Raw genomic sequence first — 15,841 nt, 5'->3', positions numbered from 1 at the left:
ATTCTCTTCCTCCATCCCCTTCTGCTACATATCTTAAGAAAATGTAATGCATATATTTATCATTTTAGCAAAACAGATTTACAGGATGTCTGACAACTTGTAAACCAAATTTCAGACTGATGAAATTTAAAAACCAGCCGGGGTATAAATCTCTGAATGCTGTTTTTAATGGTGGTTTAAACTGAACCATCATTATACCACTACAACCAGCTCCACTCTAATAACTGTGGCACTCAGTTAATTAAGATAACAGATGCAGGAATTTTTGTGAAGGTTGAACTGTTTCTTATAATTGATTTTTAAGGGATACTTTAAGATATCTTTTAACCTCCACACCATCAATGATGACCTTTACAATATGTTGACTTGGAATACCGCAGTCACCTCTGGTGCTGAACAGTGAAATGTCATAGATAATGAGATCTTGAGGTTACAGTAGATAAAGACTTAATGCACTGAGTGGGACTGTATTTACAGAAATATCAGATAAATGGAATAGTGAATTCATGAAGAAAAAATAGAATGGGTCCTGATTTTTCACAAAGACAAATTTATCAGAGTAGTTTGTGACCGTTGTTCCTTTATTATAAAAAAAATAGACAGATGGTTGCATTTTTGTTATTTGCATGGTGAAAATAGGAGGCAATATGGCTGAAATGATCTGTATTGTTCTATTTCTTGAATCATAAGAAAATCTGACAATATTTCTAAATTAGAAATAGCAGAGTTAATACCCTCACTTTAAAAGGAGCTTAGAATAAACTGCTGAATCATCTTTGTATCTCATTCACAGTTCATGTTCACAAAAAGAATTCACTGTATTTTATCATTTATCCCACTAAGATGCAATGGGCTAAGTGAACAGAATGAGAATCTCAAGCAGCAATTTTTTTCTGTTACTTAGTCTTAAAAATCCTTTTAATAAAATTCTACCAAATTGTATCCTAAATTATGAATTCTAATTGGCACTGTCCAATTTATTAACTTCTACCACTTAGTGGTGAATTTTGGAAGAGCATTATGTCAAGTTCATTCTTCACTCTTACAGACTCTTTGTGCTGACAAAGATTTTACCAGAAATATATTGAGCAGCACACTTCCATTCCAATTAATGTACACATTGGCTCATTGTTCAAACTGAGTGTTTGGCAAAATACAAGAAATTGGGAGAAGTACATAGCACACACAGCGCATGCTAAGCATAAAGGCATCACTCAATATAAAAGCAGCATGGATGTGAGTACTTGCCAAAATTTTTTGGGATTCTACTTGAGCCCCATTGATTTAGAAAAATTAAAATCTCCCCACCACATATACACACTCCAAAAATACTAACAATAAGAGACAAAATGATTAGCAAACTTAAATGGAGACCTAAACTGGGTGCCTTTGTGGGCTGAATTCTCTGAGGATTAGTAACTCAAATTGATACAGGTGCTTTCAAGGCAAAAGGAAATAATCTGATATTCAGATATGAAGGCTCCAAATACACATATCACTCATAATTTCAGAAATTTTGATACCACAAATTATCCATTGAAAGGATTAAAAAGTGAACCAGTTTATTCATATTTCTACAGCTATTCAGTTGCCAATTCTGTGGAAGCCAGTAAAGCTGTTAATTTTAGAATCCTCTTCTGTAATGGCTGAATGTTGAAGCTATTCTCATCCCTGACTAGACATGATCTGAAGGGCTTATCAGACTGATGGGCAATTTCTGGTAAGCTTGTTAGCAGACCTGTAGTTTTTTTTATTTCAACATTTTCTGTGTAATACTTTCAGCTTGAGAATAAATGTGCTTGCTAAGTAAGTGCCATGTGGTAACATATAACTCTTTCTATTCTCTCTTCAGGAGGTAAAGAGACATGTGGGTTTCTGTCCAAGTGAGGAGACAGGTGAAGCCATTACTGAACCATGGGGTCAATATCAGTGCAGTTGGCCTAAATTATGTCATGTATGGCCATATCATGTGTGATTTCTGAAAGTCTAACTTTCTATATGTCTAGACTACATCCCTCTGTCGATAGATGGATGGAAATGAGGCACTTCGAAATTGCAAATGAAGCTGGGATTTAAATTTCTCATGCTTCATTTGCATAATGACATCTGCAGTTTTTTCGAAATGGGGCTTTTCGATAAAAAATTGCAGTTTAGATGGGGCTCTTTAAAAAATAAAACCCTTTTTCGAAAGATCTTGTAAACCTCATTTTTTGAGGAGTACGGGATCTTTTGAAAAAGGGTTTTATTTTTGAAAGATCCCCATCTAAACTGCCATTTTTCCTTTGAAAAGACCCATTGCGAAAAAAAACCCGTGGTTGCCATTATGCAAATGAAGCACAGGAAATTGAAATCCTGGCTTCATTTGCAATTTTGAAGTGTATAATTTACATCCCTGTTTCGAGAAAAGGGATGTAGTCTAGACACAGCTTATAGGTGCCAGAAGCAGTGCAAGCAAGGGAGAAAGCACAGAGAAGTCACATTCCTTTGAGTAAAGAAGAAATGAAAAGAAAGATGGGAAAAATGATTCCTGAACAGCTGAAGAAAGGTCAAGTTTCTAAGCAATGCAGAGAAAGGCAACTCAGCACTGAGGACTGGACAAAGACATTGTAGTAGACTTCCTGTATTCTACTGACCAAAAGAGGATTCTGGAGAAAGTCTGCAGACAACATCTAGTCTACTGGCAGAGGGTCCCTCAGGTGGGGAAAATCTTAGTTTTGAGCCCCAGGAGGGAAGCTGTAAAGAAGCTAACAGAGGCAGTAACCATGTTGCATCCCACCTTAATGCATCTGAAGCTGCAGTTGTGGACAGGTCCACAGGTGGTGCAAAAGAGGTGTCAGTTGAAGCTAGAAGGCAAGAGATTGATTTCTTTGCTGGGCCATGGAAGGGAAATACAGGTGTAGTTGCCCAGAACTCTGACTGTATCAATTATTTGAAAGAGCTGCAAATAGATCTGATGCATTTAAATAGAGTCAAATTTTGCTATTATTATCTAGACCTCATTCAGACAAAAAAGTATTCTAATTAAGTCACTTTCTTTCACATCAAGTGTAATTCTAAATTGCATAATCATGATTTCCAAGAAGTCTGCTGGTGCTGGAACAATATTTCAGTTTCCCTTGTTCCAGCCTGTGGATTCTTATTGTGGGATACAGCAGGACAATATTTATCATCGTCTTTATGTAAATTACTTATGCACTAAATTGAATACCAACTGCATTACCATCACTCATGGTAGGTTGTATATTTATTATATTATTGTAGGAGTTAGACATGGAGATACACTACACTTTATCTATAGCTGAATGGAAAGCAAGTGTGGATGAAAAGTGGCTTACAGCTTCCACTGTGGATAAGAGCTAGTGGATAAACAGTGACAAAAGTAATCACAATGAAAATGCAAAAAATTAAAAATAAGATACAATTTTTAAGTCAATTAATTAACTCATCAAAATATTTATTATAATTGTGGAAATATTAATGATGTACTGAACTTCTTTTACTAGAATTGGCAAACATACCCAAGTTCACATCTACCTGTAAGTTCAAAAGTTTCAGAGTGCTGGCCGTGTTAGTCTGTAACTGAAGTTTTTTTAAAAAAGTAAATAGTCCTGCAGCACCGGAGGGTATGTCTAGACTGCATCCCTCTGTCAGCAGAGGGATTCAGATTAGGCAGGTTGACATTGCAAATGAGGCAGGGATTTAAATATCCCACGCCTAATTTGCATAAAAATGGGCACCATGATTTTCCAACTCAGCACTTTGTCGGCAAAAAGCAGCAGTCTAGAGGGAGATCTGTCGATAAAGAAAGCCTTTTTTTGACAGATCCTTTATGCCTCCTGCAAGGATGCAGTTTAGACATATCCTTAGGGTATGTCTACACTACAAAGTTAGTTCGAACTAACGGATGTTAGTTTCAACTAACTTTCATAGGCGCTACACTAGCGCTCTGTTAGTTCGAATTGAATTCGAACTAACGGAGCGCTTAGTTCGAACTAGGTAATCCTCATTCCACGAGGATTATGGCTAGTTTGAACTAGCTAGTTCGAATTAAGGGGTGTGGAGCCCCTTAATTCGAACTAGTGGGAGGCTAACACTCCCCAGGTTTCCCTGGTGGCCACTCTGGCAAACACCAGGGAAACTCTACTGCCCACCTCCCGGCCCCGGACCCCTTAAAGGGGCACGGGCTGGCTACGGTGCCTGTGCCAGGTGCAAGCCTGCCAGCATCCAGCCAGCAGACCCTGCACCTGGCACGGCTCGAGCCAGCCACCCGATGCCCCCCAGCCTTCCCCCTCTTCCCGGGACCAGGCTGGCGGCTCCCGAGAGCTTGCCCGGGACGGCAAGAGGTGGGTACCCGCATGGGCTAGTGTGGACATCGTGGACCGCATCCACGATCTCCGCTCTAGGCACAGGAAAGTGGCCGGCTTGGGCAGGATAGCTGCCAGCCTGGCCACCCAGGAGCAGGTGTGCAAGAGAATCAAGGGGGTTCACTGAGACCCCCGACCCTGAGCCCTGAGCTTACAGTGGCCATCCGGGGTCAGACCAAAGGTCCATCTAGCCCAGTAGCCTGTCTGCCGACAGTGGCCAACCCTAGAGACCCTCGAGGGGATGGACCGAAGACAGTGACCAAGCCATTTGTCTCGTGCCATCCCTCTCCAGCCTTCCACAAACCTTGGGCAGGGACACCACTCCTACCCCCTGGCTAATAGCACTCCATGGACTAAACCTCCATCACTTTATCTCACTTCCCTTTAAACTCTGTTCCAGTTCTAGCCTTCTCACCTCCTGCAGCAAGGAGTTCCACAGGTTGACTCTTTGCTTTCTGAAGAACAACTTTCTGTTACTAGTTTAAGCCTGCTACCCATTCCTTTCCTTTGGTGTCCTCTAGTCCTTCTTTATGGGAACTAATGAAGAACTTTTCTGTATGCACCGTCTCCACCCAACTCCTGCTTTTAGAGACCTCTATCCTGTCCCCCCTCCGTCTCCTCTTTTCTAAGCTGAAAAGTCCCAGTCTCTTTAGCCTCTCTTCATATGGGACATGTTCCCAACCCCTGATCATGTTACTTGCCCTCCCCTCTCCCAGCCTCTCTATTCCCCTCTCCCACCTCCTTTTACCAGTCTCCCCCAGTTTTGCTCAATAAAGACAGATTCCATTTTGGAAGACATGTTATCTTTATTTTGTACATCAAGAAGAGGGGCTAGGGAAGGGTAAGTGGAAGGAGGTGAGGGAGGAATGGGGTACGAGCCCCCGATGGGGAGGACTGGGCTGGCTCTGTGGGCTTCTGGGGGTGGAAGCTCTCCTGCAGCCCCCCAATTGCCCACTCTCCCCAGATGGCAGCCTGCGGCAAGTGCAGCCGGGCTGATGGCCGAGTGCTGTGATGTGCCCAGTGTGGGCACTCAGGGCACTCCATACCAGTACTGCTTTGCAAGCGGGGCACCCCTGAGAACTGTCTGTCGGGGGTGGGGGTCGGGACCCTTTAAGCACAGCCCTCAGCTAGCCTGAGACAGCATCTCCGCGCTCTAAGTCCTCCTCTGATGCCCTGCCAGCACTGCTTCCGGCAATCCTTAAGCCCGGTTCAGGGTCCACTTAATGTGGACATGCTAATTCGAATTAGCAAAACGCTAATTCGAACTAGTTATTAGTTCTAGGTGTGTTAGTTCGAATTAGCTTAGTTCGAATTAAGTAATTCGAACTAAGTTAGTTCGAATTAGCGCTGTAGTGTAGACATACCCTTAGAGACTAACAAAAATGTAGATGGTATCAAGAGCTTTCATGGGCAAAACCCATTTCTTCAGATAAATGGAGTAAAGGGGCAAATAACGTAGTCCCCTTTACTCCATTCATCTGAAGAAGTGGGTTTTGCCCATGAAAGTTCTTAATACAATCTACACATTTTGTTAGTCTGTAAAGTGCTTCAGGACTATTTGCTGTTTTTAAGCTGTAAGTTACTGTAAGTTACTGATTGAGAACTCTGGACATTACAGTAATATAAACATTAAATAATAATTTTCAGGTCTTATTTGAACCGCTTTCTCTTTCAATCTAAAATTATTTAGGGTTGCACATTGAACAGTGAGAATTAAATAGCATATTGACAGCAACCTTGCTTATTAGAACCTGGCATCCTGTGTACTGAGGTCTTGATCCAGCTCACACTAGAGTCAATGGATCAGTCACTGAATGAGTCAGCAGTTCCATATAAAAATAGTATGTGATCATGCAGCAAAGTATTGTATTGCAATAGAACCAGGCGGTGAATGGTCATTCCATTTCACAGAAGATTTTGAAATTTTGCTTCACTCTGATTTTGAACAGTTATCCAAAATTTTGAAATTCTCTGTAAAATAGAATTTCTATTCTCTGCCTAATTCCAATAGGAGGACCTTGAAAACTTGTTTCACCTGCTGGGCTGCCCAGTCACTTCTATTGTGAACACTAAAATTCTTTTACAGTTGTTTTCATATGAACTAACATTCAGAGTTTTATACTACAGCAATCCCCCTAAGGAATCTCCCAGTCTTCTATTTCACAAAGCACCAGAATCTAAACCAGCAGCACTGTTGCTATGTAGCTTGCCCTTATGATATATAATACATAGTAAACATGGTTATATGGAACCCAGCTATGTTTTTGTTGTGCGTATTCATTCACATGGATATACTTGTGCCAACTTTGCTCAAAGTAGACCCTAAAAAATGGCATGTCTGTGGTGCCATGGGCAGCCATTTGAACTAACCATCTGGAATACAATTAAGCCCAACACTTGGTGTGCATGTTCATGCAGCGAGGCTGAAGTACAAGTAGTGCTATTGGTGACATCTATTTTTAGTTGATAGCTTGGGCAAAGTTAGTGTGAGTATGAGTGAGAGCTGGGTATCACATCTGCTAGCTCTATAATAGACATAAGTTTTGTGGTTCTCTCATATTCTTAATGTTCTATAAAGAGCAAAGATGCAACAATTACATTTATTTTACAAGAAAAATATTAAAAGGTGAAAAAAACAAAACAGCCATTCTGCATCCTTGAAGCTAAAGGACTGATCAGGGCTAGAATTAGCAGTATTCTAAGTATAAAATACAGAGTGCTTGGTACGCTGACAGGTCTAAGTGATGCAACAGTGAACCATAATTACAGTGCACAGCTGTATGAGAGGGAAAAGAAAAAAAATGTGACTAGTGAAAAATAATGTATGTATGCATTACTGGCCCATATTGTGTCCATTAAATCAAATGGGATAATGATAATCATTTTCAAACAATGAAAATGCTGTAATGAAAACATAAGGAACAGGATAAAAATTTAGAATATAAATTATAAACTAAGTATAAATAATAATAATAATAAGTAACGTCACACTATTGTTCCTAGCTTCCAAGCATTCCTTTGTTCTCCTTACCACTCTTTTTATTAAAAAGTTAATGAAATGTAGTGAAAGTGAGAATACATTCAGTTAGTTTTCATTCATGCATTCTGTCTCACTGTGTATTTAATATTGAATTGCAAACCAAAATGAAATTCAGTATAGCCCAGATTTTGTCCTAAATGTTCCCCCAGCCTGTCCATCTAGAAATAAAGTTAATTAACTAATTTAAAATGCCTTTTGTCCTCTCAGATATTTTTGTATGGTACTCCTGTAACTTGATGTTCCTGTTTAAATGTTTATATTGTTTCCGCGTAACGAAGAAATCAACACTGTTTTGTGTGTGTGAATGAGAAATGTATATTAGAAGAGAAGTGTGAAGGCCTTCACCAGGTCATACATTCTAGGGAGGAGCCAAGGATAGAAATAAAGGCTCCAGAAGATTGCTGTATATCCCTATTGATATTTGAGAGGAGGGCAAATTGACATCTCTAAACAATAAGGTAAGAACCTATCATTGAGACAAAATAGCTGATGATATGAGAAGAATAACTTAAGAAAACAAGTACATGTCAAATGGTAATTACAGCATGATTCTGCAAAACTCACTGATCCCAATGAAGGAGAACTACTCTAAAAATGGGCTGCTTTGCCATGTTTTTTTGGGTTCATTTTGCAAAGATTTCCCCTGGAGCATCGTGTCACAACCAACAGAACCCAGCTCCTCCCTATCTGTGATCAATCTAGCTGGCCACCTGATGGATCCTGACCCTGGACTAGTAACGCCGTCATTGACTGGCAGGACAGAGTGTGTGTCTGTATATGTGTGTGTATCTGTGTGAGCATATGCTGTTGTACTCTTAATAAACACGGCATATTGCTTTTTCCCCTAAAAAGATCCCATGTGCATTTTACAAACGTAACACTGAAGCTTTTTGTGGGACACCTCTTTTAAAGCAAGCACTGGCCAACGTGTCTGATATATTAACTTTTTACCATGTATTCGAGAAAGTTTAACAATCTCTATATAAATTCTTTTAAAAAGTTAGTAGTCTTTGAATGTATAAGCAAGTTTTATTAATTTCTTCCATGTGCCAAAAAAAAAAAGAAGTGATTCCAAAGGAATTCCAAATGCTGCATGCTGTACATTTAGTTCCTGCTTTCTGAATATTATTTATTATATTATATATTACTGTAGCACAGGGGTGGGCAATAAGCCAGAGCTTGTTTGATGGGGTTAACCCCTGGTGGATTGCCGGCATCTTATTTACCTACCCTTTGGCTACAGATCACTGTTCCTGGCCAATGGGAGCTGCGGGATATGGCCAGGAAGAGCAGAAATTGCCGTACCAGCAGATGTGCAAGTAAATAAAATGCTGGTGGCCCACAAGGGACTAATCCTAGCAAATCACATCTGGCATTCAGACTGCTTATTACCCATCCCTGTGGTAGCACCCTGTGATGTGACAGGAGAAGCCAGTGTCTTAAAAGTGTTCTCTGATTGAATGTTATTAACCTGTACAGATGTCCTAGCAGTTATATGGGATATGCCATAGATAGCACAGTTCAAATGCATATATAGGATTTTTTCACCTTTTCTAAAATTCCAAATGTTCAAAATCTTGATAAAAATGCTAATTTCTATCATTCACGTCTATGGAAAAAGTTTACTTGAAAAGCTTTTCTGTTTTCAGCAATTCCTAACAACTAATATTATTCTGATTGAAATAATTAGTGCTATTTGGTGCTTAGGTACAGAATGAAAGTTAGTTACAAATAGAGTATTGACAAAAGATAAAGTGGATGACAAAATCCTTGAATGGGTCAAAGTCTGTTCAGTTGAAAAGTGTGGGTTACCATGGCAAAAGGATTATAATGAGTAATCTGATTGATTAATTTACAAAGAGAGAAGATGAATGCAAGCTAAATTGAAAAGTGAAATTTTATTAAATCCTCTGCACTACTCCATCCAAATGGCTCCTTTGCTTCCAGCCCAACTCTCTGTATTTCCTGTTATTCTTGTGTCTGATCAATAACAACCCCTCCAGAGAACATGAACCCTTTGACTCCAGTTTCACTGATCTTGTACAATGATATATTTTCAAAACATGTGTAAATTGTATTTATATTCAACCTGTGGGGAAAAAACATGCTTCATCTTAAAACCTATGTCTAATACAATATAATCTGAGTAATCTGACCTTATGGCATGGAATGTATCCAATATTCAGCTCATGTTCTTTACACAATTTTTCAGACTGCTAGACATTTATTTTTTATGTGGGATCAAAATAGTATAAACCAGAACACCTAGGTTTTTTCCTGAGGCATGAACTTGTAATATTTACCATTTACTATGCTTTTGTCCTGGCTAGAATTTTAAGGACTACTCAGTACCTAAGGTGTTGAGGACCTCCTGGATGGGGAGGGGTATTCTGAACTCCTAGACCAAGATTTTAAAAGAAAAAGATGCCTAAAGTTAGCTGCATAAACAAATGACTTAATTTTAAAGGTAGTAAGCACAAATCAGCATCCACTGACTTCAGTGAGAATTTCTGGTTACTACGAACCCCATGATAGGATACCCTCTCCTCCCAGAGCACACCTGGTCCTGGGTGCGGGGGTAGTGGCCCTTCTGGGCCAGGGCTTCAGCCATGCGGCCATAAATGTCGGCGTTTCGCCGGCGGCTTTTGAGGGCCTGTAAGGCCTCCTCCTCTCCCCACAGCTCCAGCAGGCTCTTTATCTCTGCGCCGGACCAGGATGGTGCCCGGCGCTTGGAGCCATTGGCTGGGTCCCCAGAAGGCTCGGAGGAAGGGACAGGACGCTCTTGGGGCTGTGACATGCTGCAGCAAGGTCGCCGTGTGCTCTGGCTCCTTGTCTGCAACAAGTGGCTGTGAGGGTGCGCCTGTCCCTTTAAGGAATGGCTGCAGCCAGGAACCACAGACGTGCAACCCATGGCCCAGATTGTCCACCAGGGCTCGTTCCTGGAGGCCAATAATTTCGAAAGAAAGGGCTCCCCCCATCCAGACTCACGTTCTTTTGACGGATCTCCCTCGAAAAAGGCGTTCTTCCTCGTGAAACGAGGTTTACCGCCGTCGAAAGAAAAGCCGCGTTCCTTCGATTTAATTTCGAAAGAACGCGGCTTGAGTCTGGACGCAGGGGAAGTTCTTTCGAAAAAAGGCTACTTTTTTCGAAAGAACCCCTGAGTGTGGACACGGCCTAAGAGACCTTGCTTTTGTGAATACCACCATGTGGTTTATTTACCATGCTTCATTTCACCACCTTTTACATACTCATACAGTTATATTATTCACAGAGTCATTCAGTTTATTAACCAGTTCTCCCATGGGCTGGGACTGTGGGGTGGGGAAACGTCTTTCCACGCAGGAAGCACCTTTAATCAGGTCCAACTTGCTTGTGCACATGCTCTTTCTCCCCCAATTGCACATCTTTACTGTTCTTTTTTTATCCAATCTCCCTGCAAAGGGGCTAAGAAGTTTTTTAACTCCCATGCATATTCCCATCTGGTAATCAGAAGCCCCTCTCGTAACTCAGGCTACCCCCAGGGGCCTAACTGGTTAAACCGTGATCAGTGTACTGGTTCAACTGCTGATTCCCAGCACTCTGTCACATACCTCCTCTGTGCCTAATGGATAGATGTTTCTTCCTCCATACTCACCACCCCATTTACTGGAAGTGCTACTTGACAACAGCCTTTATTTGCCCATACGGTGCTCATCTGGATCTTCTTGTAGTTTCCATTGATTCTCCACCCACAAAAAATCACATTGGGTGAGTGAAGGTCTCCCCTGTTGTTATAATTTGTCCCACAAGACCCCATACCAGGGGCAACCTGGAAAGATGTATTCCCCTCAGTCCTTGTTTTGTTGAGGGTTTGCTTGTATTCCTCTTTCTCCTGGTTTCTCCTGTTCTCCCAATTCCCGAAATGCATTTGGGATCACTCTCTTTTTCACTCTAGAGGAGGGAGTTCTTATAACTGCTCAACTGCTATTAACAAACTTGTATTATCTTTATAAGATGAGACTATGTTCTCGTCTTGTTTTCCCCTCTTCAGCTCTCAGGTGTTTCCCTTTCTGTATTTTCTTTCTGGCTTGTGTTCTCCAGTCTCATGTTTTCCAAAGTTTCTATGTGTATTTTGGCTCTTTTCTCTTTTCCATGGATTTCAGGCCTTTCTTATAGGGTTTCCGGGTTTGCTCCCTAAATGAGACGGGGTTCCAGTTTATGTCTAACACAAAGGGGTTATTCCACTATTCCAACCCACTTCCTTTTAAACTCTTCCCCAATTTCTAGGGACACCAGTGCAATAGGGCAGAATAATTCATCCTCATGTATATATTAGAGCTGTATTCCTGCTCAAGGAGGTATTCAAATGAGGGTTCATCAATTCTCACTAGGGATGAAAAATCCTGTTTAATTTGCTAACCGGTTAAATGTAATGTTTAACTGATTAACTGATTAAAGAGGGGATGGGTGGGAAGGGACCACTCCAGGTCAATCCTTTTCACAGAGGCTTCCTTCTTCACTGAATACTGATCCCTGCCGTAGGATTTACCATAATTTGTAGCAGTTTTTTTCTGTGTCTGGACTTGTTCTCAGACAAAGACACATAGGTTTTTCTGTGGCTCAACCTGGTAAAACAGAGACTAGAATACTGGCTCAGTTGCTGTCACAGCACCTTTGAAGGGGAGCCCATTGATTTAGCTTCCTAAATAAGAATCTAGAAACTTGATTTTGGGAACCTTTTTTTTTTTTTTTTTAATATTGACTCCTTGGAGTTCAGGAAGCCAAGCACCTCATAGTATCCACTTTTGTTCCTGGTGAAAGACCAGTAGCTAGCACCATTAAACCATCTATTTCCACTGCTGTTTCCTTAATGATAAAGGTCGGTAATTTGACAGTGGTGGATTTTATTCTCTTGTTTGTTTATTCCACTATCACATTTGGAAATGCACAACCCTTGACCCCTCTCCCCCTCAAAGAAATAACTTCATAAATCTTTTCAGAAATTAATATTAATCCATGGTGGGGTAGAAACTGTCTACTCAACCCCCTTTCCCAAAGAAGGGAAACAAAATAAGCATTCAAAAATTACATTCTGTTACAAGGAATAAGAATCACAGATTTAAGACCTTTATTGTTAAAGTCAAGCATTATATTATAAAGATATGTGTTAAAATGCACTTTCAGTTAAAATACAACAGTGAACAGCAAGCACTGGGGAAATGTAAATAAGAAATATACACTGCAGCTTTCTTCTTGTTTAAACATAATCATAAACTTGAAGTCCTCGGTAATTACCATAAATCATGAAGAAAGACAGTCAACTGCTGCTTTACCTGTATTGAAAGGATTGTTGTAGTCATATCTGCCACTCTGGGATATGAAAGAGAGGAAGACAAGAAAATGCTCAACCTACTGTAAAGGCAATCATGGAAGACAGTCAATGGCAAATGTATGGAAAAGAAGAGGCTGGCAACTTGAAACAAAATAAAGGCTGTCACCCATAATTATGTGAACATAATCTTTTCCTTCAAAGGCTTATGAAAAGAGACACATGATGAATTGCATTCTCTTGGAAATGTGCTAATCATTTAGTTCAATGGTAATATACCACTCACCATATTTATGCAGCTTGACTTAGAACACAGACATAGCTCAGAGTGTATTTCCTCTGAAACAGCTTATTATGAAATAAGTGTGCAGTGTAGACATATCCCCAAAACTGATCCCTGCTCTTCCAGCTTGATTGTGAACCATTTAACTAAACTCTGGGAATGGTTTCCCAACAAGTTATGCAGCCACCTCTATCTAGTTTGTATTTCCTTAGATTTTTTTTATCCAAAGGTTATGCAAGAACATATCAAAAGTCATACTAACATTGAGATATACCACATATACCACTTACTCTCCACCCACTAGTCATGTTACCCTGTCAGAGAAAGCTATTAGGTTGGTTTGACACAATTTGTTCTTGACAAATTGATGCTGACCACTATTTACTACCTTATAAACTTATTACTTCTTATCAGAGGTGCTTTCAGCTCATCTGAGGAAATGGGTTTTGATCATAGACGCTCATGATGCAATATATATTTTGTTAGTTTCTAAAATGTCACAGGAGTATTTATTGTTTTTAAAGTTCCAGACTAGCACGGCTACCCCCTCTGAGACTTATTAACTAGTAGTTTTTTCCAAATTGATTGCTTAATTATTTGCTCCATTATATTCTGGGTTCTGAAGCTACGCTGACTGGTCTGCAATTCCTGAGATGGTCCTTATTTCATTTTTTTATAGGTGGGAATTCTATTTGCCCTTTTCCTATACTCTGGGTTCTCTCCAGATAATCACTGATAGCTGTGATATCTCTTCAGTCATCGTCTTATGTATTCCAGGATGTATTTCATCAAGCCCTTGTGACTTGAAAACATATAATGTGTTTATGTAATTATTATCTTGTTCTTTCCATATTTTAGCTTCTGATTCTACCTCATTTTCACTGGCATTCACCATGTTAGATATCCAATTGCTACTAATCCTTTTTGATTAAAACTGAAACAAAAAAGTAATTTAATACTTGTGCTTCCACATTTTGTTATTGCTTGAGAAAGGGTGGAAAAGGCCCCGAGGCCAGAAAGAGCCATAGATAAATCCTGTAAGAGGCTAGACAGGCTCTGGAGGAACCATTCAATTAGGGCCTTGGGAATCCTACAAAAAGGGCTGCAAAGCTTAGCAGCAGTCAGTGAAGGGCCACGCTGAAAGAGAGCAGACTGTGAGGCTGGCTGAGAAAGTTGTCTTCAGGAGAGGAAGCCCTGGAGGTGTGGGAAACAAACTGAAAGAGAGACTTGGAGACACCAGCAGAGGGCACACCTCTGGGCCTTGGTTAGGCATGTACCCTGGAAATAATTTGAGTATTTCACGGAGTGTGACTCATCCAGAGGGCTAAAGAGATAGTGCAGGCAAACACACTCAACCAGATGGGGGCAGGTACAGGAGATGAGCGCCACCCAGTTACATTCCCCCATTCCTATTCACAAATGGGCCTACCCTGTCGTTGGTCTTGCACTTGCTTCTAATGTATTGATAGAATGCATTCTTGTTGCACTTTATGTCTCTAACTAACCTCATTATTTTCCTTGGCCTTTTCAATTTTCAATTCATCCTTTGTAATTTGACCTGTAGTTTTGACTTGCTGTGAGACTCTTTATTGCATTTCAGATCAATGAGATATTGTGTATGAAAGGGTTTATTGTCACAGACCCTAGTAATCCCCTGTTCCTGCCCACGTGCTAGGATTGTTGTAAAGTTAAGTCAAACTTCTGTGTTGTTGATCTCTTGGAACCTGAATGGAGATCAGGCACCATCCCAATCTTGAAGTCTCAGGCACACACTTATAAGATTCTTCTATTTAGCACCCACCTTTACATATTAGAACCTGCTTTCCAAATGCCTAGCTTCTTTGGGTGCAGCAATGACTCTTTAAACTCTTCATATAAACATACCCCTATCATAGAACTCCACCCCAAATCAGTGAAGCTTCTGGTTTACAGTTAAGTCTCCTAGGAGCACAAAACAAACAAATAACAGAGTCACTGTTTACCTTTGGGGTGGATCTGAGTGAAAGCTGAATGTGTCTGTGGCCAGGAATCCTGCTGGAAGTAGTGATACACTGGTTTAGCTAGAAGGTTCTGTAGCCCAGAACTGTTGGCAGAGGTGATATACAGAGCTTATGTGAGAGGTTATAATCTGAAATTCTCATCCTCAGATCTCTGTCTATGGTACGTCTAGACTTCATGTCTCTGTCGCCAGAAGCATGTAGATTAGGTTACCAGTCATAGGAAAATGAAGCAGCGATTTAAATAATCGCCGCTTCATTTAAATTTACATGGCTGCCGCGCTGAGCCGACAAACAGCTGATCAGCTGTTTGTCGGCTCAGCGCGATAGTCTGGACGCCCGGGTGTCGACATCAAAGGCATTTGTCGATCAGCCAGGTATACCTCATCCCAGGAGGCATACCTGGGTGGTCGACAAATGCCTTTGATGTCGACACCCGCATGTCCAGACTATCGCTCTGAGCCGACAAACAGCTGATCAGCTGTTTGTCGGCTCAGCGCGGCAGCCATGTAAGTTTAAATGAAGCAGCGATTATTTAAATCACCGCTTCATTTTCCTATGTCTGGTAGCCTAATCTACATGCCTCTGGCGACAGAGGCATGTAGTCTAGACGTACCATAGATACAACAAAGACTGCAATGCAGAGGAGATAAGGTATATTTAAAATTTCATTCATGCTGTGAAAAATCCTGGTACTCCGTACTTAAGAAACACTACCCTAACTCACCCTCTGTTGTAGTTCCTAATGTGCCCTTCAAACTGATAAGCAATATTGTAAGCTGATGCAAAACCACAAGCATGGACTACCAAGAGTGAAAGCGGTAAGTTAGCAACACACACAGCTAAGTA

The 15,841-nt window shown here is 40.7% G+C and overlaps 1 pseudogene; it reads right to left on the bottom strand.

Annotated features, from left to right (window-relative positions):
* The window catches only part of LOC149524502 (uncharacterized), a 58,993-nt pseudogene extending 45,103 nt beyond the window's left edge, over positions 1 to 13,890 (bottom strand).
* Between the last annotated feature and the right edge of the window lie 1,951 nt (positions 13,891 to 15,841).

This window comes from Pelodiscus sinensis, chromosome 4 (genome assembly GCF_052426305.1).
Source record: "Pelodiscus sinensis isolate ZL-2025 chromosome 4, ASM5242630v1, whole genome shotgun sequence".
NCBI lineage: Eukaryota > Metazoa > Chordata > Testudines > Trionychidae > Pelodiscus > Pelodiscus sinensis.
This window is presented reverse-complemented; position numbering and strand designations above follow the sequence as displayed.